Source organism: Labrus mixtus, chromosome 3 (assembly GCF_963584025.1).
Source record: "Labrus mixtus chromosome 3, fLabMix1.1, whole genome shotgun sequence".
Taxonomy (NCBI): Eukaryota; Metazoa; Chordata; class Actinopteri; order Labriformes; family Labridae; genus Labrus; species Labrus mixtus.
This window is the reverse complement of record NC_083614.1, coordinates 26,494,144-26,518,224: the sequence shown is the minus strand read 5'-3', so window position 1 is coordinate 26,518,224 and position 24,081 is coordinate 26,494,144.

The following is a 24,081-nucleotide window of genomic DNA, read 5'->3' as shown; positions in this document are numbered from 1 at the left end:
CGCAGCACACAGCACCTCATCAATCAAAGTGGGACTAATCAGACACAGATTGCTGCAAATCGCCCAGGAGGGTGGGAATCAATGTAAAGCAAAATTAACCCAGGGACAAAATTGACAAAGATGAAACAACTGGTACAAAATTGGATATGAATTCCAATTATGATAAATATCGCGGCTCGAGGCGCGAGGCCTTGTTTGTTGGCACCGGAGGCTTTGAAGGACGCCAAGTGGAACTGTTCTGCATGAGCTGATATGAAACACAAAGTGGTCGGCTGGCCAAGAAGAAATAAGAAATGTATCTGAGTTCACCTTGTAAGCCTTATTCCACCGAAGTCCCAGGAATAAGTATGATACTGCAATTAATACTGTGTGCTGCAATATTTACAAATGTGTATCATTTAATGACAGACGTGTTTCATGACATTCACTGAAGATGTTCAGGAGCTTTTTAAAGTAAAAGGACAAATGTGCGACATTTTACACATAAATAAATACAGCAGAAATCAAATATATCCTGTGTAAATGTGTCTCTGAGTCATGACTGCCTATAATGAGTGTGAAGCGTGAGTCCCGCTGTGTTGTTGTCAGAGCCGTGTTTACGTGGACGGGACGGCTTTGCGTATAAAATCTGTTTCAGTCAAGGACTAGAGAAAAGAAGAAGAACATACTCACTGATTATTTTGATGTCACATGAGTGTCTTTAGATCACGGTCATTCTGTGTCAATTTATGTGCGATATGAAGCTACGAGTTAACTAATGAGCGCTAACATTAGCATGCTAACACAACAATGCAGGACACAGGTGACTGCAGCTGGAGCAAAGAAATTTTGTCCGCCGTTTGCTCTTTTTTTTTTTTAATTTATTTTATTTTTGGGCTTTTTGTGCCTTTAATGGCGAGATAGGACAGTGGATAGAGTCGGAAATCAGGGAGAGAGAGAAGGGAATGACATGCGGGAAAGGAGCCACAGGCTGGATTTAAACCTGGGCCGCCCGCTTGGAAGACTACGGCCTCCTTACATGGGGCGCGCGCACTAACCTCTGCGCCCCCCGCCACTTGCTCTTAATGGTGCTTAATCATGGTGCGTTCTAATTCATAACTTCTTCGTGTGAATGCGAGTAGAGAGGGGTTGGAGGTGTTTCTCTGGAGGAGAGCGGAGGCTTCAGAATAGCAGAGGTGTCGCCAAACAGCAGTTTGTTTTGGTTTCATGCTGGAGCCCAAGGGCGACATCTACTGGATCAAAAAGTCAAAACATCTTCATTTAAGGTAAGACAATATAAGATTATTGATTGTCAAAGTATGCATAGGTTAAATTGTGTATACTGCTGAGCAGCAACAGATGAGAAAATTTCATCTTTTTACTCATGACATGGTTCTGATACCAATTTGGGTTTTTTTCTGCAGTAATACGCTTCTGTATTATACGTCCATTTCTAATAATAAAAGAGAACATAATTTTTCAGATAAAGCATAACCTTTGAGTCTGACATTTTAAGAAGAGCCACAGCTCCGACCTGCAGTGTGTCACAACTCACAAAGAGCGAAGAAAACCCTGACAAGCAGAGAAGCTAGCTGTCCTCTCTATCTGTGACAAACCACTGAACCCCGACCGGTCGAACTGATCCTCTCTGAGCCTAGTCCTGTGTCTCTCTTATCTGGAGGAGTGTGTTGATGTGACTGAGTCATGATAATGAAGTTAGGGCCACAGGAGCCTGTCTCAGTGACTGAGTGATCGCCTGAGGGCTTCTGCCACCTCCCTCATTCATCACAGCGATGATAGTTTTCTCTCTCTCTCTTTCTCTCTCGCTCTCTCCATCTGTCTCTCTCGTTTCCCACTCTCTGCATTTGCATTCGTCCCCTTTCAGCTGTTCATTAACACTTGATGAATGCCGCTGTGCAAAAAGGTTTCCTTAAAGTCATTTAGTCTGTGAGTCATGAATATTTCCTGCAGCCCTGCTCGACCCCCACCACACCCATCACACGCTCTTATTCTGGCTGCAACAGATTCTAATGCGGGTCATCTGTCAGACGCCCACTCCTTGTTATCTGTCACATCAGTAGATGTGACTCGGGCCTGGGCACCAGCACCTCCTTTCACCCCCCGAGCAACATCAAACCTTTAAACGTAAGAGACGGTGTAGACTGACATCACATGGCAACAGTGATCATCAGACTTCAACGAACAGCAAATGTCCCTGCTACAACAAAGAGACATAAGTATATTGGCTATTTAAACAGCGTGGGTGTTGAGCGTAAAATTAACAACTGCGTCAAGGGAATATGCGACAACATGCGCTGGGTGTATGACAGGGTCCTAAATGAAGCAAGATGAAAACAAAGAGGCACAACACAACCACATGGAGAAACAAAAGAACTAAATAAGCACAAAACCCTGCATATAACCTATAAATAATTTGAAAACAACCACAAAAAGGCTGAAAAACAACGACAGAGAGGGACACTGTGGCTGTGGCTCAGTGAGTTGGTGGTTTCTCAACCAGAGGGTCTGTGGTTTGATCCCCAGCTCCTGCAGATACACGTCGATGTGTCTATTGGGCAAGATACTTAACCCCAAGTTGCTCCCGCTGCTTCGTTGTTGGCATATGAATGGATTTGTTAATACTGATGGCTCTTGTACATGGCAGCCTCTACCATCAGTGTGTGAATGTGTAGGTGTGACCTGCAGTGTAAAAGAGTCTATTTACCATTTACACTATACAACCCACAAAACACCACCTTTGCTTTAATGTGGGGAAGGCTTGAGAGCCGTGTCCAGGAGCCTCCTTTTATGCTATAACCAATGATTGAACCTCATGTTAAATTTGGATAATACAGGGGGCGGCCGTGGCTCAGTTGGTAGAGTCAGTTGTCTATTAACCAGAAGGTTGGGGGTTTGATCCCCAGCTCCTGCAGCAATATGTTCAATGTGTCCTTGGGCAAGACACTTAACCCCCAAGTTGCTCACTCTGCTTTGTCTGCAGCGTATGAATGGGATTATTTGTCAGTGTGTGAATGTGTAAGTCAGAAGACTAGAAAATAAATATACAAGCTCAAGTCCATTTACCATAATAAGGCTGCCTTTTTTTTCTCTGAATAAACAATAAAACCAATGTACAGCTCATCGCTGCCAATAACTGATTTGTACTTGGTAGTCTCAATAAATGATGAATATGAATCATTTCCTTCACATGTCTCCCAGCATTCAAACTGTGCCTCAGTAAGGCTTGACAGTTTTCTAAACCCACCCATCCCAACATCATCTGTGCTCACTCTCCTTCTCTGCCCTGTTCAATCTCTTTCACTGTCATGTCTTTCCCTCTACCACACTTTTTTTTTTTTTTTTTTTTTACCTCTTACTGCTCTTTCTCCTCGTATGTCCTGATTTTGCACTTTGCTGCCGCCATTAGTCTAAAGTAGTGTCTCTCATGCATTAACCATTGGCCTGTATTGGCTCCCATTAGTCAGCCGTTTCTCATAGAGGAAGAGTCGAGGTGTTGTGAGACAGACTGAGTGCCGAGGCTTTTTACAACAGCCGCAAGTCCATGTCCTAATCATCGTCATGCTCCGTCATACTTTTAGAAAAAGTTAGAGTGAGAGGTTTCAGATTAACAGCGACGGAGGAACAAGATGAAACGTCGTGCTTTTAAGAGGCTAACAACTCGGATGCTGACTGCGATCGGTTGATATGCCGTGCCGCTGCCAGATGTTAAAGCGATTGATGCAACAATCCTTTTTTGATGATGGCAAACGGGAAAGTTTAAACATAATCACATCAAAAAATGACCTTTTCTGCCCTTCTGCACCTGCTTCGCTCTCTAATTGGCAGAGTGTTGTGATGTTTCCCTTTGTGTACATAATTAAAACCCTGCGCTGTCTGTGTAAATGTGAGCAGATAGAGGCAAACCTTCACTTTTGCAAGTCTTAACTGCTGTATTGGGGTGGGTTGTTTTTATCTCAGAGCAAGCTGTCAGAATGATTCAACCTCTGAAATATCTGTAAATATTTACCACAGACGTTGTTTTCAGAGGTTTGCCTGCCTCAGTATTAATCTTAACCTTTTAAAGGCACAGTATGTAAATCCCACCACCAGGGGACTCTCATTCAAAACAATAACAATAAGACCATGTCAAGGCTGGCGGGGAATCATGGGAATGATTCTCTCACAAACTCTTTGTTGACAGTATCACAGCAGCACATACAGCAGCAGTACGGCAGCTTTCAGTAGCAGCTCCCGCTTCCTTATGTAGCAATGTTTGAAGTAACATCCGGCGTTTCCATGGCAATGATAAACCATTTGTGTCTGTCATGGGGGCTGCCACAAAAGAAAAAGAACTACAGCTATAAAATTACGGGTTTCTCTGTCTTTGATAACTGTTGGAAATATTTGAGATATAGTGTAAGTACTCAACAAAAAATATATATATCATAAGTGTAGTCAATGTTTAATTCATTTAGATATTTTAGTGTAAACATCTACATATTGTCCCTTTAACTCAACTCTGAAAAGTTTGACTTGGTAAAATCTGAGAAAAATATTAATTTCTGCTTTGTTTGTTCTTTGTACTGATTTTTATGCTTTCTTTTTTGCATTTGACTTCTGATAATTGAAGCTCCCTTCTGCTCCTGCTGATCACATTTTCAGCAGCTATCCATTGATTACATTTGTTATGGAATTAAATCCAGGTAAATGCCCGTGTTTTAGCTGGATGGAGCTTTGCAATTACTCATTTAAATAATTGGCTTAAACAGCAGCTCTGTCAAGCTCTCTGTTTGTGCTCTCCTCTCCTCGTTGTCGAGGAGAATTCACAGTTACTAAGAGAATGGTTGCTAAGGATATGGCTCTTATCAGAGACATACCAATCAGCGGAACGAAGTCCGGTTAATTTTTATATCGGTGTGTTTACTGTGCATGGAAGAAAAGAGAAAGGAGAGAATATATTAACGGAGGAAAGGTTAAGAGAAGCAAAGGATGTGACAGAGGAACCGACCAAACTGAGGATGGTATGAAGGTAACTCATTACAGAACATGTTATGAGATACTGCTGAAAGGAAGAGAAACAGTCAACAGACTCCGACTTAATGAGGCAGAAAAACTCAATCAAGTACTGCACTGATTAATGCGTTCACCTTTTCACCTCAACTTGCATCACCATCGGTGCAAAATGACTAGTTACATGGTTTCCGTGCCTTTTGAATTTAAGTCCTGTATTTGTTTGAAAAATCTATCTTCATATCCTCTGTAAAATCAAAAAGTTAGTCAAATTAGTCTTCCTAAAGGTTCAACCCCTGTTTGTGCCAATGAAGACAATAGCTGATCAGACAAAAATCATTTTTTACCAGGTTGTGGACATGTTAATTTCTGCTGTAAAAACTGGCTTTTTTGAATGGGGTGTGTATGTGGCTTTGGGGTCTACTGGAGCCAGCCTCAAGTGGACACTCGAGGAACTGCAAGGTTTGTCACTTCCACATTGGCTTCATTTTTGAACACCGTAGGTTTCATTTGGAGTGAGAATTCTCGTAATATATATCATAAAACAAGCAACAAGGACAAACCACAAAAAAATACACAAAAAAGAGTTGCCAAGTGTAACTGCCAATTCACACATACTCCGTGCGTACCGCGGTCCGTCAGCGCCGCGCACTACGCCGTACTTAGCTGCCACTGAAATCAATCATTGTGTTCACACAGGGCGCGCTGCGGTCCGTCTCCGGCGCGTGCCACCGACAGCACTACGTCTCTGCTTTTCATAGTCTATTTTCGCCGGAGTGCGCTGCAGGCACGCGTCTACCTGGACAGAATTTGACAGCCCGGACAGGAAGTCAGACAAAGAAACCCGCAGAGCATCCGGTCAATTTCAAAATAAAACACAATCTACGGACTCGCGATCGTATTTTTCATCACTTTATCAACATTACGTCAAAACAGGCACCGAATGAACAACAATGCATCCTCAGAAAGACAAAGCAACATGTTGTTTGCATGTTTTTCTCTTTATTCCCGCGGGATCTTGTAGTTCTCCTGTGATGTGTCATGGGTGCGCTGACGTCCCAGAAACGGATCCAGTGTGAATGGGCGCGAGCCGTCCGACGGAGCAAAACCGTGGCGCTGACGGACCGCGGTGCGCACAGAGTACGTGTGAATTGGGGGTCAAATGGTAGAAAGGTTTGCTTTGCTTGCAATAAAACTGCAGTGTAGGCGATGTGTAGTTACAGGATTTTCTGGTGTGACTGCCTCCGTTAGCATGTTGGATTAAGCACAGTGAGCTGTGTAAGACCCCCAACCCTGCAGCCAGCACACACACACACACACACACACACACACACACACACACACACACACACACACACACACAAACACACACACACACACACACACAAGCACACAGGGACACACAAGGATAAGCTGTCACTGTAAGTGACAAAGACAGTTCTGGTACTCTGGTAAAGTTTGAATCCTGGCTTCATCACAACATTTTAAACTTAAAGCACAAACATCACAGAGCCCTAAATGCATTTTTATGTGTGAGAAAGAGGTGGAATGATGTCTTTGTTTTAAGCTCTTGGTGCTCTGCCGTCCTCACAAGGAGAATGTTTGTTTTCCTTTCGCTACTGAAGCAGTCTCTTTGAATCCCTGCAGGACTCAAAGGCCTCCACTCTCCCAGCCTTGATATTGATGCAATTTGATGTTCACATCTGTGTATCTGTAAGATATATTTTTTTTCTTCTCTGGCTGGTTTCTTCAAGCGCAATATATACTCTTCACTTTCCCTGCTGGAAAGATGGTATAATTGGCCTCCATGCAGTTAAAGCGGCATCTTTTCGCTACAGCCAATCAGGCATCATTAGTGTGTCGGTGTGTTTCTGTACGAGCTGCTCCTGTTTTCTTTCCCTCCATGCTTTTTCAGAGTATCAAGAGTCTATCGCACCATGAAGTGTAACACAGACTTGCAGAAACACACACACACAAACTGTCAGAGTCAGAGTTGTTATAAGCCTCCTGGCTAACAAAGACACAAGCAGAAGTTTGCAGAGGTTATATTCCACTCTACAGCTGGTCTTGATGGTTCACATTCAGAATGCATAGTGGCTGCAAGGACTGAATCATAAATCTCTTCTAGCTCATTCTTTATCCTGTGTTTTTTATTTATAAGATTAATTCCAAAACCCCATTCTTTTCATTATTTTGTCCACAGCAGTGAGTTTGCTGTATTGTAGTGCTGCAACGGAATAATTGCGCTAGGATCAGTGTTTTCCAGAACCTGGTATTGCAGCATCATTTAAATGGTAAATGGACTTGAGCTTATATAGCGCTTTTCTAGTCTTACAACTACTCACAGCACTTTTACACTACATGTCACACCTACACATTCACACACTTGGAATGTTGGGTCGCTATATAGTATCATCCATACACATTTACACATCGCCACCAAAGCAGCGGGAGTAATTCAGGGTTAAGTGTCTTCAGACATGTTGCCCAGCTGGGGATCGAACCCCCGACCTTCCGGTTGAGAGGCGTTGACTCTACCAAATGAGCCACAGCCGCCCCACATGTGATGCCTTTCGGCCAAAAAATACCTGTAAAGTGATTAAATAAAACGACAGAACATACAATCTCAGATGTTCAGATGACAAAGCCAAATCTACTAATGACTAGCCAAGATACGATGTTTTAAGGAGCATTTTTCATGTCTTCTTGACTGATTTGAGGACATTTATTCACCACTGACATCACATACCCTAAAATCACTGCAGAGGTCTGATGATGCAGTTCAGTCATAATGTCTGCATTTATGAAAACACAGTTATAACTGAGGAGTGACTCTGTGTTTGATGCTTATTGTTTCTAGAGATTGGACATAGTGACAAAATGATACAGCAGAAAATACTGTGTGAATAAAGGTACTTAAATACAGTCATAGATGTCCTTTGACTTTGCATTAAGGACATTAATGCAGTTAGTATTACTAACATTTAAAGACATATTTATTCCCTTGAATGTCTCGAATCCTATCACTGCAGCAAGAATTCTACAATATCTGCAGGGTGGGAAGCGAGGAAACATCCTGGACAAGTTTCCAGTTCATTGGAGGGCAAACACACAGTGATTCAGACAGCTGACAGCCGAGGAAGATAATTCACCTGTTAGCTGCCCGAACGTCAAAGAAGTAGAAGAAGAAGAAGAAGAAGGAAAGAAACGTTGAGCTGAAAACAGCAGATGTCTGTTTGTCTTCTCATTGCTGCGTTGTCTGTTAGTGACAGATTTTATACAATCTAAAAACCCCTGAGGTAATTAAAATTGTGAAAGTTTGAATACTGTGAGGGGATTTTACTTATTTAACTGGCTGGAGCTGAAGTGAAAAAGCAATATTTCGTCCTGATATCATTCAATTTAGAAGTCAAATTATGTATTGGAAAGAATATGTACAAACTACTCACTCTATGCATTCCTACAACACCGTGCCATAGTAGTAAGTGTTAGATATTGAGTCGCATTGTGCAGCATCAGACGCTCTCTGTCCATTTGCTTTTTTTTTTGACTTTTTTAGAAATGAAACAAAAACCTTTTGGTTAATTCTCTGGCTGATCTTTTTAATAAAAACTGCCCATATACCCATATATCTGAGATTGACAGTGTGGACAGCGACACATATTTCTGTTCCATTCTTGATAAAACACACTTCTAAAAAAGTAATGCAAAGACTTTTCTTTGAAAGGAAAATTGATTCCTTTCATGTTTCTGCAGAGACGATGATGAGATCTCTTTCACTGACGTTTGATTAAATCTATCTTGAGATTTTCTATTATTACCCGGTTTGGACACCTAAACTCGGGTTGATATGAATAGTTGTGGAAGTCTTGTCAAAACAGACATTGATATCTCAGAGACGTGTCAGGCTACCTGGGGTGAGTTTGAGTTTAAGCCCTCAGGCCGTCGTTTCTGGGCAACGTTGCAGAAGACTAAAAAGACTCTGGATATCTTGTTTATAATTCCAAGTGCAACTCAGATGTTTAATGCAAACTATAGCTCAGGTTGCTTTTCTTGCACTACAATTGCTCTTTTGCATATTTCCACTCGGTCCATTTCTGTATGAGTTCATGAACTGAACTGACACTTGTATTATGTAGGATTGTAATTGGATATGATTTAACTGTTGCAGATAGTCTTGAGTACTGCACCATTTAGTGTGCTCCTGCTAAAACAAAAAAAAAATCCCCCCTTGTGGGACAACAAAGAGAATCTGAATTTGAATTAAGCAACATCTTTGTGTCCTTACAAACCTTGAGCAATCTTGTCATTTTTATTAGACGTTCCTTAATTTGGCACTAAGCCTATCTGCATTTTCTCTTCCACTTACGTCTCCTCCTTCAATCTGTGAAGGAACATGTTATCTTTGAAGAGACATGTCTTTGAGGCATTAGGGGTCAGCCACTGAGGGTAACATGTAAACTCCACGTTGAACAGACTGTGAAATAATTTGTTTTCTACTTTTAGAGGTGCTAGGTTGGGCCAACAAGTCTCAAACATATTGAATTTTCTTGATGAGCGTCAGGGTTTTTCTAATGAAAATTAACCGTCCCCTCAGGTCTTTATCACCCTGGAACAGAATTAAATCTAATTCCAACATTTCTCCTTTTGTTCTGTCTCTGCGTTTTGAGAAAGACAAGAAAAGCCGCTGATTAAGAAGGCAAAGATATTCCACGCTTTATGACAACGAAGCTCATCTCGTCTAAAACTAATCTCATTTATTCTGTTCCTCAGAGACCCAACCTCTTCTTACTGACCCTCACTCCCTCTTCCTCGCGCCCCGTCTTTCCTCTTCAGCTTTTAATACCAATTCTCCGAGGCCTGACTGTGCATATAACCCTCCATGGCCTGATAAGCCTCTGATAAGCAGTCTGCCTCCTCTCCCTGAGGACCTGGGGTTTGAGTTTTCTCTTCCTGACCTCTCTTTGAGGTGCAGGTTTCTTCCCCGTGGAGGAGCCAGACCCTGAGCTCTCATTTGGTGACCCGTCCGAGAGAGACACACAGAGCTGACGGGATCAGAAGCAGAGGCATCGAGCTCAGGGAACGGAAAGCTCTGCACATGTTCAGACTGGAGAGGAGGGATGAAACCCTCCAGCTTTTCATATGTCTCTTTCTTTTTCTTTCCCCTCTCTCTCTCTTTCTCTCTCTTTCTTATAGCGGTAGCTGTTTCTGTGTCCACGTCCAGTCACACGTGCTGCAGCATGCTAATGTATTCCAGCTCCAGCTCTCCGCGGCTTTGTGTTTTTCCTTCGCTGACGTTTCCCTGGCAGAGGTGTGATGTGCAGACCACGAGATGTTAGGCGGTAGATGTAAACAGACGCAGTGAAGCAGAAGGAGAAGCGGACATGTTTTCCCACAAGGCGACACAACTAATCATATTATAATGTGGACAGGTACCATGAGATCCCACAGCGGCGCAGCTGCAAGAAATAAAAATTAGACTATAGTTGAAAAAAGACAACTGGTGCATGTGCTTTGGGATACAATGCACAAGTAATTTCACAAGTAATGATGTTAAGAAAATAGTAGGTGTTGTTCGAGAAGTTTATACAATAATTAGTTCGGACAGAGTCATCTGATTGGGCAAGAGGCTTTCTATACATGCTGCTATAAAGAACAAAATACAGGGACTTTTCACTTTGTGTATCACTCCGCCTCAGCCAGGAGTTCTGCAAACAGTTTATTAACATTTAAGCTGACAGAGCTGTTCTTAATATACCTGACACCTCAGACAACAGACTCTTTTAAATAAATGGATTTCAAATATGAGAATGTTTTTGAAATCCATTAAGATGTTGACCTTTTAGTTCCTAATGGAATTAGATGAAAGGCGATGGGTTCACAATAGGTGCTACAATCAACAATGGGTCCGTTAGGGGAATATGAATGCCTGTACCACCTCTATAAGTTTTGATGGAGATTGACCATAGACTGTAAATATTATTGGACGAAGCCGGAGTGATGTCACCCATCTGTTCCTGCAGGGGGCTCTGGAGGCTCAGTGGCAGCATGTTGGAAATCCTGTCTCAGCCTAACGTTCAGTCAACCTAACGACAGGCCAAGAGCTGGAGCTGAGGCGGGTTTTAAGCCTCTTAAAAAAACTAACTAACTATGGATAACACATATCGTTCATAAAATCCAAACAGAGCCATTTAAAAAAAAAATGTCACCCCCCCTAACTGTACTTTTTGTACCAGGCTGTAAACATGTTAATTTCTACTGTAAAAACAGGCAATTTTAAATGCGGTGTGTGTGTGACTTTGTGAGCTCCTGGAACCAGCCTCAAGTGGACACTCGAGGAACTGCAGGATTTTGCACTTCTGCATTGGCTTCATTTTTCAAGACCGGAGGTTGCCGCTTGGGATATACTCACTTCTGGAGCAAGCATCAAGTGGCAACTAGAGAGACTGCAGTTCTGTGCATCTATGATCCTAATTCTTCATCTCTGGGGTTCAAAAATGAAGATTGTGTTGTGGCAAAGACAGCATTACGTGAGTCTGAGTTTAAATGTCCTTCTTCTGTGGTGGCCAGGATTAAACCTATAAACTGTTAGCTCAACTAGAGCTACGAGAATAGGACATCTGAAATATCTAAAATCTTTGTTATTTTCCATTCTATAAATGAAGGAGCTTTAATTAAAATGTAAAAACATGAATTTAACTTTTGTTATATTTCTTTCTTAAACTTTTGCTGCTTTAATCTCATGGTGCTTTTGTGCCTTCACCGTTGACGCACACTCTCGTGGCGAGGTATTTCATGCCTCTGCAGACGAATGCGGTTTTGGCATGCAGGAGGCAGAGCCTGGCAGAGATTCGCTCGTTCCAGCTCTGTTGATCACCAGCAGCGAAAGAGCAGATAAGAAGAAGTGACAACAGTCTCTGAGATAACAGAGGCTGGATGTAGGTGACAGTAACAAAGACTTCAGGATGGCGTCTTTGAAAGTTTGTAGAGAAAGAACATTAAAAACAATATCAAAGGTCAGAAGATAAAACGCCAGCGTCAGCAGTGGGGGGCTTTGCCAAACCCAGGACACCAAACGCAAACGTAACAGCGTCTGTCACACGCTTCAGATCAATTATTCATGCGCAGAAGAAAATACAACTGGAGATGTATTTAGAGTGAAACAGAAGCCACAGTTTAGATCTGAATTCAGAAACAAGACTCAAACTGAAAATAGATCAAGACAAGGAGACACAAACTACACTGCACGTTGTATAAAGATGTTAACTGATCTACCATGTAGGTGTTTTTTTGCTTCTTTTATAACGCATCGGAATAAATAGAAAAATAACTTTTCTACAAGTTTGCTCTCACAGCAGCTTGACTTAAAAAAAACTCAGCTGATGGAACGATGTATCTGCTTGAATAAATCTTTATATAAATCTTTTCACCCCTGCCCTTCTGAGGCACAATTCTCCCGAGGAGACCCAGAGCTCATGGTCTGTTTGGTTTTTTGGTTTTTTTTTTTACATCAATGTGACAATTTATTCTAGCTTTGGCCTGAATTGTCAAGTTCTTGGCCGCACATGAACCAAAAATCTCAAAATATCAGTGAGCTATAAATTACGGACATCTAAATATCCTTCATATGATTGTTTGACAGCTAAAAGTAAAATGTTCCTCCCCGCAGTTACTTGCAGATTCCACAGCATCAGTGTGTGCAGCGTTCTCTCCACCGTGGTTTTGCTTCATCCGACAGGGCTCACGGACCAAAACGGGTCCGTTTCTGAAGCGTAAGCCCAGCAGAACGCGCATTCATGAGCAGCTGGATTCATCATTTCTCAAGATCACATGAGAACTGCAAGATCACGCGGGACTAAACAGAATATAGTGATTTGTTTTTCATTTGGTGCTTGTTATGATGTGATGTTGATAAAGTGATGGATCGTATGATCACACACCTACTTTACATTGGGTTTTATTTTGAAATTGCTGTCGGCATTTCCTTGTCTGACTTCCTGTCTGGGTAGCTCTTCTCTGTTCATCTTGATGTGTGCATGCAGTGGGCTCTGTTGAAAGTAGACTCGGCACGTATTTGAAATGGAGCAGAGCAGTGTGACGCTTCCGGCGTTCACCAGAGACGGGCCACAGCGCGTCCAGTGGAAACACAGGCAGTGGTGTATTAATGGAAAGCTCGCACACAGATCCTGGGGAAACTGTTGGTTACTTTGCCAAGTGCTTTGCTCGTGGTCGATTAGAGTTTGGTCTCTATAAATAATATAACCAAGAGTACAGTGTAGACCTGCTCTTTTTGCAAGTCCTGAGATAAAATGTATTATGTAGTGGCACTACACAAATTGGTTGATTGATTGAGTGATTGATTGATTGATTGATTGATTGATTGATTGATTGATTGATTGATTGGGAAATACATGAAGACACGGTTGTAGATAACATCAGTTTAGGCCTCCATTAGCTGTTATGGATTTTTTCAGAAGGCAGCGTTTAGTGATTTTAGGACACACCTTAAAGCTCCTGTGAGAAATGTTGGTTTATGTTGCCTTTGGCGCCCCCTGTGGACAAAACCTTACCTCTTAGCTCTACGCCGGGTTTGTCATGTGTAGTAGTGTTTTAAAACAGAAAACTTGAACTAAAGAAGAAAGGCTGTATCTACAACTTGCTGTTCATCATTTCGCCTGACACCTACCCCACTATACAGCGGTTAAAAAATACACTCAATATTCCCACAGATGGTCCTGTTTGTCTTATTTCCTAGTTTCAAGCCTCTTCAAGTAAAACATGATGTTTATTTTATTAGTTATAGTCAGATTTAATCAATGTTAAAGTAAGGCATGCTTCAGGGCGTGGCTACCTGTGAAACAAGACAGACACATAACAATGTGTATTCACCATTAGGACTTTCACACTTAGAAATCTCCTGAAAAACTCCTGATATTTCCAGGAGGAGCTGTATGTGTGAACGCAAACAGCCAAATTTTACACTAGGACTTCACCCTGAGTTTCTCCTGCCAGACCCCTAGTATTTATTCCGCAGCAAGTCTGAGTGAGGTGATGTGAGAGCGCAGCAGGATATTCTCTGGAGAATTCAGCTCGAGCAAATAGGAGGGGGAGTGACGTTTCTATACTGATACTGCTGCACGGTGCATAGTGCATGCACGCGACCACTACGATCTCTGTGCACGTTTATTAAAAGTATTACGTTTTCTGTTCACCAGTAGGTTGTTCTCCGCTCTTTTGTGGATGTTGTCATTCCATTGAACTTCACGTAGCATCGCTATAAAGGCAAATATTCTCATTATTTTTTACGTCAGGTCTTACCTCAGGAGACCCCCCCCCCCCCCCCCCATATACATAGCATATGTGAGCAGCCATGTCAGGAGAATATATATAAATTATCTAGATATCTTCAGGAGTGCATATGTGAAAACGGCTCATGTAAAGGTCACTTCTGGCTCAGAGAAAATGATTAAAATAAGGATTCACATATCGGCAGGTAACATCAGAGCGGCTATACGTCCTCTTCTTTAGTGATTCTGTGTTTCAGATAAAGTGTTCTCATGCGTTTACTTGACCTTGTTGTATTCCAAAGTGTCGCACAGCCATCATGGAGATGACTTGAGGGCATTAACAACAACATCTGTAAAGATGTATGTTCATAAACACACTCAGTGACCCGGTTTTGTGTGAGGCTGCGGTTGCTGCAGCTGAGCACTGCACAGGGCCATCTATAAATAAAAGTGCAGCAGAGAGTTGGCTCCTTTTTTTTTCTGACCCTGCACAGTGACTGATTTTAGATTGAGTCTCCAGGGGAGCCACTGAAAACGACATCGGGGAGAATCTACGGTATGTGGTGCTCAGGAGGTTTGAGGTTTAAACCCACAGTAGATTTCGTGTTTTCTCATGAGTGCAGTGTGTTTTTTGTTGCATTAGAGCCAGTGCTGTCTAATACTTACCTTTGTATTTCTCAACATGAGCAGCCAAACGAGTAAAGGCCACACGAGAACAGGAAAACACATCCACACTGTCGCCCCCGTTGACCTGCTGCCTCCACTTGGAAGTCTGTCTGAGCTTTTATACACAAAACAAAGCATGAATACAAACACACATTTAGGCAGCACTGAGCTAAACACACGCACTGTTTTTCTTTTTTCTTGTTTTGAAACATGCGCAATGAGGTTCAAACTACTTCTCCTGCTTTCGGAGCAGCTGGCAGGTTAAGTGCCTTGCTTAGGGGTGTTTAGAAATTACATATTTGCTGATGGAAGAGCAATGTTTTCTCTCACGCAAAGGCAAATAAAGAACGCACACACACACAGTTTTTTGGCCAGTGGAGATTTCAACAACACTTTGCAGTATTGGATCAGCAACAGTAAGCCAACAGGAATCCCAAACAGACTTTAATGTGATGTAAAATAGCTCTGTTGCTTTATCAAAAAAGATTCATAGTTGAATAGCTATTACTGTACTGCAGACCATTGGAATCAACTATACCATAAAAACATCATATTAAATGGACAAACAAGGTGCTGTCATCATGCTATCTCTTAGGATTGTTGTAGAAAGTGCAAAAATGGAGCCCTGCGTTAGTTCAGGCAGAGTAGTCCTGCCCGCAAACGGCAATCAGCTGATCTGAGAACCGCCCCAATGCCAACCAATCACTAGCACACTCTGACAACAAGGCGGTCCTGCCTCTCACTCCTCTTGCATCAAATCCACTCTGCTGCTAGACACTGCTGTGAAATTCTCCCTCCACCACCCCAACCAGATTCAGTTAGCACATTTTATATTCTAGGATGAATTGTTTGCTTGTTATGTCTGCAAGATATTACATGCACATTCAGGTTCTGTTCTGCATGTCCCCATTGGTGGAATTGAAGGTTTGCTGCACTGATACTGCTGAAAGATAAGAGCAGAACCAATACCAAATACAACTGTACAAACCATAAGTGCAATAAATGGTTCAATCTATGACCAGAGTATTCCTGACTGAAATAACAAATTGTTACACACCCAGAATCACAGCGGTACAGCAGATGTGAAAACCTTAATTAGAGAGGGTGAAACATGCTGAGAAGTTTTAAATTGGTATTTATTTTAGTTGGGGGAATGTGTTCTGAGCAAACAGATGCCTATTGATACCATTATACTCTGCAGGGAAAAGCCGACAATAATCCTGGCTCCCATGCATTGTCAGCCAGAAATATATAAATCAATGTGAGAAACCCTGAATTTCTCGCTAACAAGCCAGGTACAGAGGGTGCAGAAAAGACATTAACCTACAATTACATAAGGAATACATGTACCAAAATTTCACTCACCGATAAAACTGGAGCACGGACTTCTTGAAAGCAAAACAGATGAGTTTTCAAAAAATGAATCACCCCTGGTACAGTGTGTACCATTCAAGAGGCAACATTCAAGAGGTGTTGAAAAATGAAGCAAATGTGGATGTGAACAATCCTGCAGTTCCTCAAGTGTCCACTTGAGGCTGGCTGCAGGAGCCACATACACACCCCATTCAAAAAAGCCTGTTTTAACAGCAGACATTAAAATGCTTACAGCCTGGTTCAAAAATCAAAATTGTCTGATGAGCTCATGTCTCGATCGGCACACACTGTACAGGGGGTGGATATTTTGATAAATCGTCTGTTTTGATTTTATGAAGGATAAGCGTTATTAGCAATAAGGAGTGGGCAGGCGTGGTGGTCGAGAGGCTTAAAACCCGCCTCAAACTCCAGCTCTCAGTCTGTTGTTAGGTTGACTGAAAGTTAGGGTGAGACAGGATTTCCAGCATGGCGACCACCATCGATGGGACTCCAGAGCCCCCTGCAGTAACAGATGGGTGACGTCACTCAGGCTTCGTCCAATAATATTCAGTCAGTGATACCAATAGAGAAATGGGCTATTGATACCAAATTTGTATTTGAACCAGGCTGTTAATATGTGTCATTTTAATGTGGGATCATATAAGGATTCCTTTGCTTTTGCAGCCAGCCTCAAGTGGACTCTTGAGGAATTGCAGGTTTTTGCACTTCTGTATTGGCTTTGTTTTTCAACACTAGAGGTTGAATCTTGGACCAGCTCAAGGCTCAATATAATTTGGAATCGGTGGTATCGGTGTATCCCCTTTAAAGTAGACATTAGAGGAGACCAAAACTTTATGTTGAACCAGGTTGTTTTTATTTTACTTTAAGGTTAGGCATTTAAATATGGGGTGCAATGGGGATTGACTCACTATTAGAGTGATGCCCCAAGTGGCCATTTAAGGAACTGCGTTTTTTTGACACCTAGTTGGGATTTTTCAGCTCTACAGAGATTGCTGCTCTAAAGAACCAGGGGAAACATAAATCACACTGTGGCAAAGGCAACATGAATAGGTTTGACTTTGAATCTAGTTCCTTTTTCATTCAAGGTTGCGAGTAAATTCATAAACAATGTTCTGCCCTTAATAAATAAACAGATTTCTGCTTCCACAGCAGCATTGCCTCTAAATGAATTTCCAGGTGATCAATCGGATGAAATGGGCCAAGAGGAACAAATGACCTTATTACATTTTGCAGTACTTTCTCACCATCTAGTTACAAAGCATTTGTTGGAGGAATTAAGTTATTTCCCACATGTTACTCTGCAGTCATTTGACATAATTCACTGTGTACATGAATCCGCCAAGAGCAATTTTCCTACTCAGTGACAGAGCTGCAACCCTGAAGTAAGAGACAAGTATTTGGTACGGACACATATGAGGCATTCATCACACGAATCAGGGACAACCTTGTGAAGCTCAAGAGGGAGAATCACACGCAGCGATTCTTTTATTCCCTTTCAGGCCTCTCTGAACTAATGAAGAGTTATTACTGAGGTTAGTCAACCACGGGAAAACCCTGTCGCTGTCTCCTTCGCCAAGGAATTAAGTTAATTGACTGTATTGGGGATTAGGTGTGAACAGAACCAAATCAGTCTGCTGTTTGAGGTGCAAAGTCATCCCACATCCTCAAACTGAAGAATTACTTTCAAACATCACTGTCCTTTATATTTTTTAAAGACTTCTAGTAACTCCGTGTGGCAGTGATGCATCTATGGTATTATCCAGATGTGCGCCAATACCCTGCAGCTAAATAAAATACTTATAAAATAAAACCTCTAGAAGCCTGATGAAAGAGAGCATCACAATGTGTATATTTTTAATGATGAGCAGAGAAAATGTTTGACTTCAAAAGTACAGATTTACCTGAATGTTTCTTTGTATAGCTCATACAAATATCATTATTCCACAGTGATAATTTCCTAAAATATAATGAACAGATAAACAAGTTTGTAATCCCAGTATTGACAAAAAAACAAACAATTAACGTACAGATAACACATCAAAGATCCCCCATGGTTGGTGGTGTCCACAGCAGATTGTTGTGTCGATTTGAAGCAGACACTCACAGTTATGTAAAATGTTCGCTACGTGTCCTCTTGCCGTTCCTCCTCTACTCTGCTAATCCATTGAACACAGTGCTGCAGGAGTTTGTCAACAGAGCTGTTAATCACGGCCTTTTATACTCCTTTTAATAGCATCAAATAACTCATTAAGAATAAACTTCTCAGGGAAAAAAACGTCCTTGATCACAAACAAATGTGACAATGAGTAGCAATTAGAGCAGAAACCGGGTGGAGAGAATTTCATTTAACATGTATTGTAATTATAAAGTTTTACCCAAGTCCTGTTTTTTAATATGTAGGGCTTTAAGACCTCCAGCCAGTCAGTAGGGGGCTCTCCAAATGTGTTTGGCTTCACTTTGAGGGAGGTGTTGTGTTGTGCATCTTCTTCTTTAAGAGCACTGAAGCAAAGGCAGTGTGTGTGACAGGCGAGTTAAAATCTAAACAAATATTCCCAGGATCAGGATCAGCAGGGGGCTGGAGCTGATCCCAGCTGCTGGTCCAGAGGTGGACTGTACTTACAGAACAGATTGCCAGTAAATCACAAACTGGCATATAGAGATAAACAACCATACACACACACGTTGACATCCACAAACAACTATTTTCTGGTCACAATTTGACCTAAAGAGGATGTCTTTGGCGAGAGAACCCATGCATGCAGAGGGAGAACATGCAAACTCCACACCATGCAGCCCTTTGGTATCACATACCCCGCTCTTACATGATACAGTTGTCCACGTATTGTTTTGGCTTTTAAAGGCCGAGGCAGAACATTTTTGGGCTGAATATTACCTCACTTTATTTGATTTATTTCTTGACTTTCAGGCTCGAGCTCCTGTCTGTCAAAGCTTCTGCCTTCAGGAAACAGAGTTCATGTGGTTACATCAGCGCTCATGGTCCATTGTAATGAATTATTTCTGCAGACTGAGAACTCTGAGAGCAGTGAGCTTTGCAAAACTCGGACGGAGCAGAAAGATGGAGAGGACTGCGGACTCAGTTTGGACTGATGTGGGATTTTAAAGAGAAATATGAATCTTGACATTCTGACCCTTCAAAATAGTTTGTTTTTCTTGTGCTTTCGGAAGGAAAAACCACCTGAAACACTTTATAGACCACACTGAAAAACTCCACCACCGTTATATGCTTCCCCTTCACATACAAGCCCTGCACACAAATTCAGTGGTTGAATTCGGCTTAGGCAAGCTGAAAATGAAATTCATTGCATGCTTAAACTGTTTTATGGTTGCTTTGGGGGCAGCAAAAAAGTTTTGAACACAACATTGATATATTATCAAGGTGATGTGGCAAAATTACACCACAGTTCTTATAGTCAGGTTGTTGAATTTTGACACTTTCTGCAGTATGTGCCCAAAACAACAAAGCTGTTTTCTTGGCTTACATGTAACTAATGTGTCTTAAATGTCACATATTCTCCTCCTCTTCAACCAGTTTAAATAAGTCTTAGAACTCCCCAAAACATGTCTGTGAAGGTTCTTGTTATAAATCCACTCTGATCCTGTATTTGATCATGTCTATAAACCCCTCTATTCCAGCCTTGCTCAGAACAGGCTGTTTCTGTGTCTGTACCTTTAAATGTAAATGAGCTGTGTCTGACCACGCCCCCTCTCTGGAAGGCCACGGGCTTTCTCGATCCATGCCCTATTGTTTACGTTGAGAATGCAGACTCAGAGGGCAGAACAAACACCTAGCTGTGGGAGTGTCACCCACCTGGGGGAGGGGCTACTGCCCTTTGTGATGTCATGAAGGGAAACTCTACAAACAGCCTGTTTGAGCACACATTTTCTGAAAAGTGGAGCAGGCAAAATACGGAGAGGATAATTTAGGATTTTTTTAGACAGACTAGGCACTAACATTAGTGTTGGTAAAATAGATTTTGCATAATATATGACCAAGTTAACAGATGTGTTAAAAGTCAAAATGCGAGATAAAAAGAAAACAACTTTTAAAACACCATTTGTTGAACGAAGGACGGAGTGATCATTTCTGATGCATTCCAGGATGTCTGGAAATCTAAACACTTGGAATTGCTGCCACTTTTGCATAAAACTCCTGAAAACCTCCTGAAGCTTTCGGGGTGATCTGAATGTGTGAATGAACAGCTGAATTTTTCACTTTGACTTTCTTTTTGCCAGCCCCCTGGTTCATTTTCTGCGTGACGTTGTGGTGAGCTGATGTGAGAACGCAGCTGGAAATATTTGGGAAAATTCACCACGCGTGAGCAGAAGGAAATGAAGACATTTTAATATCATGCAACCGGTACAATCACGTGCACCAAAGTGAAGCTGCTTCAGCCTCTTTTCTGTTCTTCATTCATTAACCATTAATATGTCCAATTACACAGAGCATTGATATAAAGACAGCATTTCTGTGTCAACCATTTAAAGTCTTTTTGCTGTCTCCTCATCCTCTGTTTCATCGTCCATCGTCAGTTCTGACCGGTCTCTGTGGTGTTGTATTTACTGTCTGCAGGTTTTTTTTAATAAATAATGTTCACGCTGCACTGATGGGCCTTGTTTGGGCTTTTAAAAAAAAAAAACAAGGGTGTGAACTCTGCAGCGACCTCCTGTTTCATCACTCTGACTCATTTATTATTCCTCTGTGAGCACAGAGCAGCACAAGGCTCAAAGTGGAGACGAGATGGATGTGAATTGAGTCGGTCAGCCGTGTCTTTTAACAGGATCTTTGTTTTTGACAGAAGCGTGAGATTCAAAGAAGAAGAAGGAGCACTGGAACAGCAACGAGTATCGACTGTAGAAAGCCAATAACAGCTACAGAAAGACGAAGCTTCGCAAGACAATCCTTCATTTTCACATGATAGCCTTTGTGGTGCTGTGAAGGAAATCTGGCACACGGCTGACAAACGGACAGTTCATTAACCTGCGACAGAAAACTATTTCTGCTCACTGTAAATCAATTGCATTAAGATAAAATCTTCAGGGAGAGCTCGGCTGTTTATCTGCTGTGGATTTAAACATTCATGCTCATCGTGTTGAATAAAAAGGCTGAGATTATCATAGTGCCAAAGACAACATGCTAACTGCTCCGAAACATCGCACACAGATCCACTGAGGAGCGTCAAACCTCCAACCACTCTCCACTCACGTTCACAGGCAGGAGTTGTCAATCAAACGCACCATGATTAAGCACAAGCAGCGAACAAAATTGTCCTTTGCTCGAGCTGCAATCACCTGTGGTTAGCATTGTTGTGTAAGCAGGCTAATGTTAGCATACTTTGGTTAGCTTGTAGCTTCACATTGCACATAAATTGACACAGAAAGGCTATGATCTAAATACACTAACATGACATCCAAATAATCAGAGAGTATGTTCTTCTTCAATGTATATTTTACATTATATTTAAATTATAAACTATTTGGAAGTTATCCTAAACTTATATTTTTCTTTCTTCTTACTCATGTCGATGTTATGACCTGTAATGATGAAGCTATTTTAAAGTAACAGAAAAATAATTTTAAAAAATGATGCACTATGGTTTCTACAAGTCAGATACTTTTTTGTCTAAGTCTTGAAATGTGTGACCAATTATCAAACAGAGGGAAACCTGTTTCACTCGTGTTTCATTGATGTCTCTTATTTAGAGGTTCATACAGCAGTAAGAGAGAGTGTGGGGGGGAAATCTCCTAAAAAGTATTTTTCCATTCATTCCCTCATTGTGCAAAAGGGCGACTAAATGTTGCCTGAACAGAAAATAGAAAAAGTGCTCCTTTAAACATATAAACAGTGTAAAGGTCAGAGCCAAATAATTACTGGCTCCTTTTCTTTTTCTCCTGCATTATATAATTTTTTTTTTTTTTTTTTTAACAAGCAACCAAAACTAACAGGATGAGGCGGAGAGTTCAGGTCAATAATGTGCTCACTGGAAGTAATGAAAGCAGCTGGACTCCATTTTTATTCCTGTCCAGTCAGGCATTAATAATAGAAAATCTGTAATTTAAAATATTCCAATTGATTCATATATTTTATTTATTTATTTATAACGTTGCCGTTTTACACATCTTGCACCCCAGCTTGCTGCTGCAGCATCTTTGTGGATCGTTCCTGCCCTCTAGTGGAGACATTTGGAAGGTCTCTAAAGGGGCCAGTATCAGAAAGTAATGGTTTGGATCTTCCTCCTCCTTAAAACTAAATATTTAAGAGTCTAAATGTATTTGTATGCCACATGCAGGAAGGATTGTTTATAGTCCACACGTGTTTTCTTTGTTCAACCTTAGAATCCATACAGGAGATATTTTCATCATACAATGAATGCACCATTAGTGTACTGTAGGCCTACAGGAAGTGCATCCATAAATAGCATATTAGACCCCAGTGGGAACAGAGCAGTGTGTGTGTGCGTGTGTGCGTGCGTGCGTGTGTGTGTGTGTGTGTGCGTGTGTGTGTGTGTGTGTGTGTGTTTGTGTGTGCGTGCGCGCGCGTGTGTGTGTGTGTGTGTTGTGTGTTGTGTGTTGTGTGTTGTGTGTTGTGTGTGTGGTCCTGTGGGACTTGAATCCGCCTCTGTTTCTCCAGTTATCTTCCAGCTGTTCTCTGAACAACACTGAACCACAAATCATGATGATAATTATGAACTGAAATCTGAGGACACTATTTTTAGCACATGATATGCTGTATGTATATGGTCTGCATTTACTTGTTCACCGAAGTTAAATTCCTTGTGTGTGTAAGCATACCTGGCCAATAAATCTGATTCTGATTCTTTATATACTGTATATATTAATATATCCCCACAGGGGGTGCTGGTTTAGCTCAGTCTGAAGATACCCCACCTACAGAGGCTGTTTGGAGCCTTTCTTTCCCTCTCCTCACGTTTCCTTTCTCGCTCTATCTGTCCTGCCAAATAATGGCCAAAAAAACCCAAAAATGATCTTAAATCATATAAATATTGTTTTTTGATGATTTGTTATGTTTCGCTCCAGAAAATGGGTTTGATACATAGACTGTAAATATTATGAAGAGATAAAGGCTTGAGGAGGTCAAAATGATCCAGCAACCAGAAGCACTGCTTGTCAAAAGGCAAGGCATGCAGGCGACTGCTTGGGACCAGAAGGGGGCCTCTGAGGGCAGACAAACTTAACTCCAAGCAGTGGCCTATAATGTGCACATTTGGCAATGACCGTAAGAATCCTCCCTAAGGGGGCCCCATCTGACAGCACTCACTCTCGTTGCTCTGCTAAACTGTCAATGAAAGTCCATCAGTGTTGAAATTGCTTTGAAGTAAGACAGGAAAATTAAGTGACGCCAACCTCTGAATAGTTCACCTTTGATTGTTTGAAAAGAAACTGCTTCAGTGCCTCTGGTTGAAAACGTGATGTGATTCCCGTCAGCACAGTCTGAGGTGTGGGGTCTCTGTGCAGCGGCCTCAGGGGGGCGCTGTTGAGCAGTTTCTGGAACAGACTTTGAGACAGAAGGAATCATTTTCAGATGATTTAGATACATTTTACCATCACAGATCCACTTCACTGCATTTTCAATAAAACAATAATGAATTAAACTGTGTAAATCAAAGTCTTTTTAAGAATTTGAAACATTTTTAAACACTTTTTTCAACTTTGAAAAATACATTTTTATGATTTTAAACCGTCCTTATGAATGTGCAATCTTATTTCTACAATTCCACAATTCATT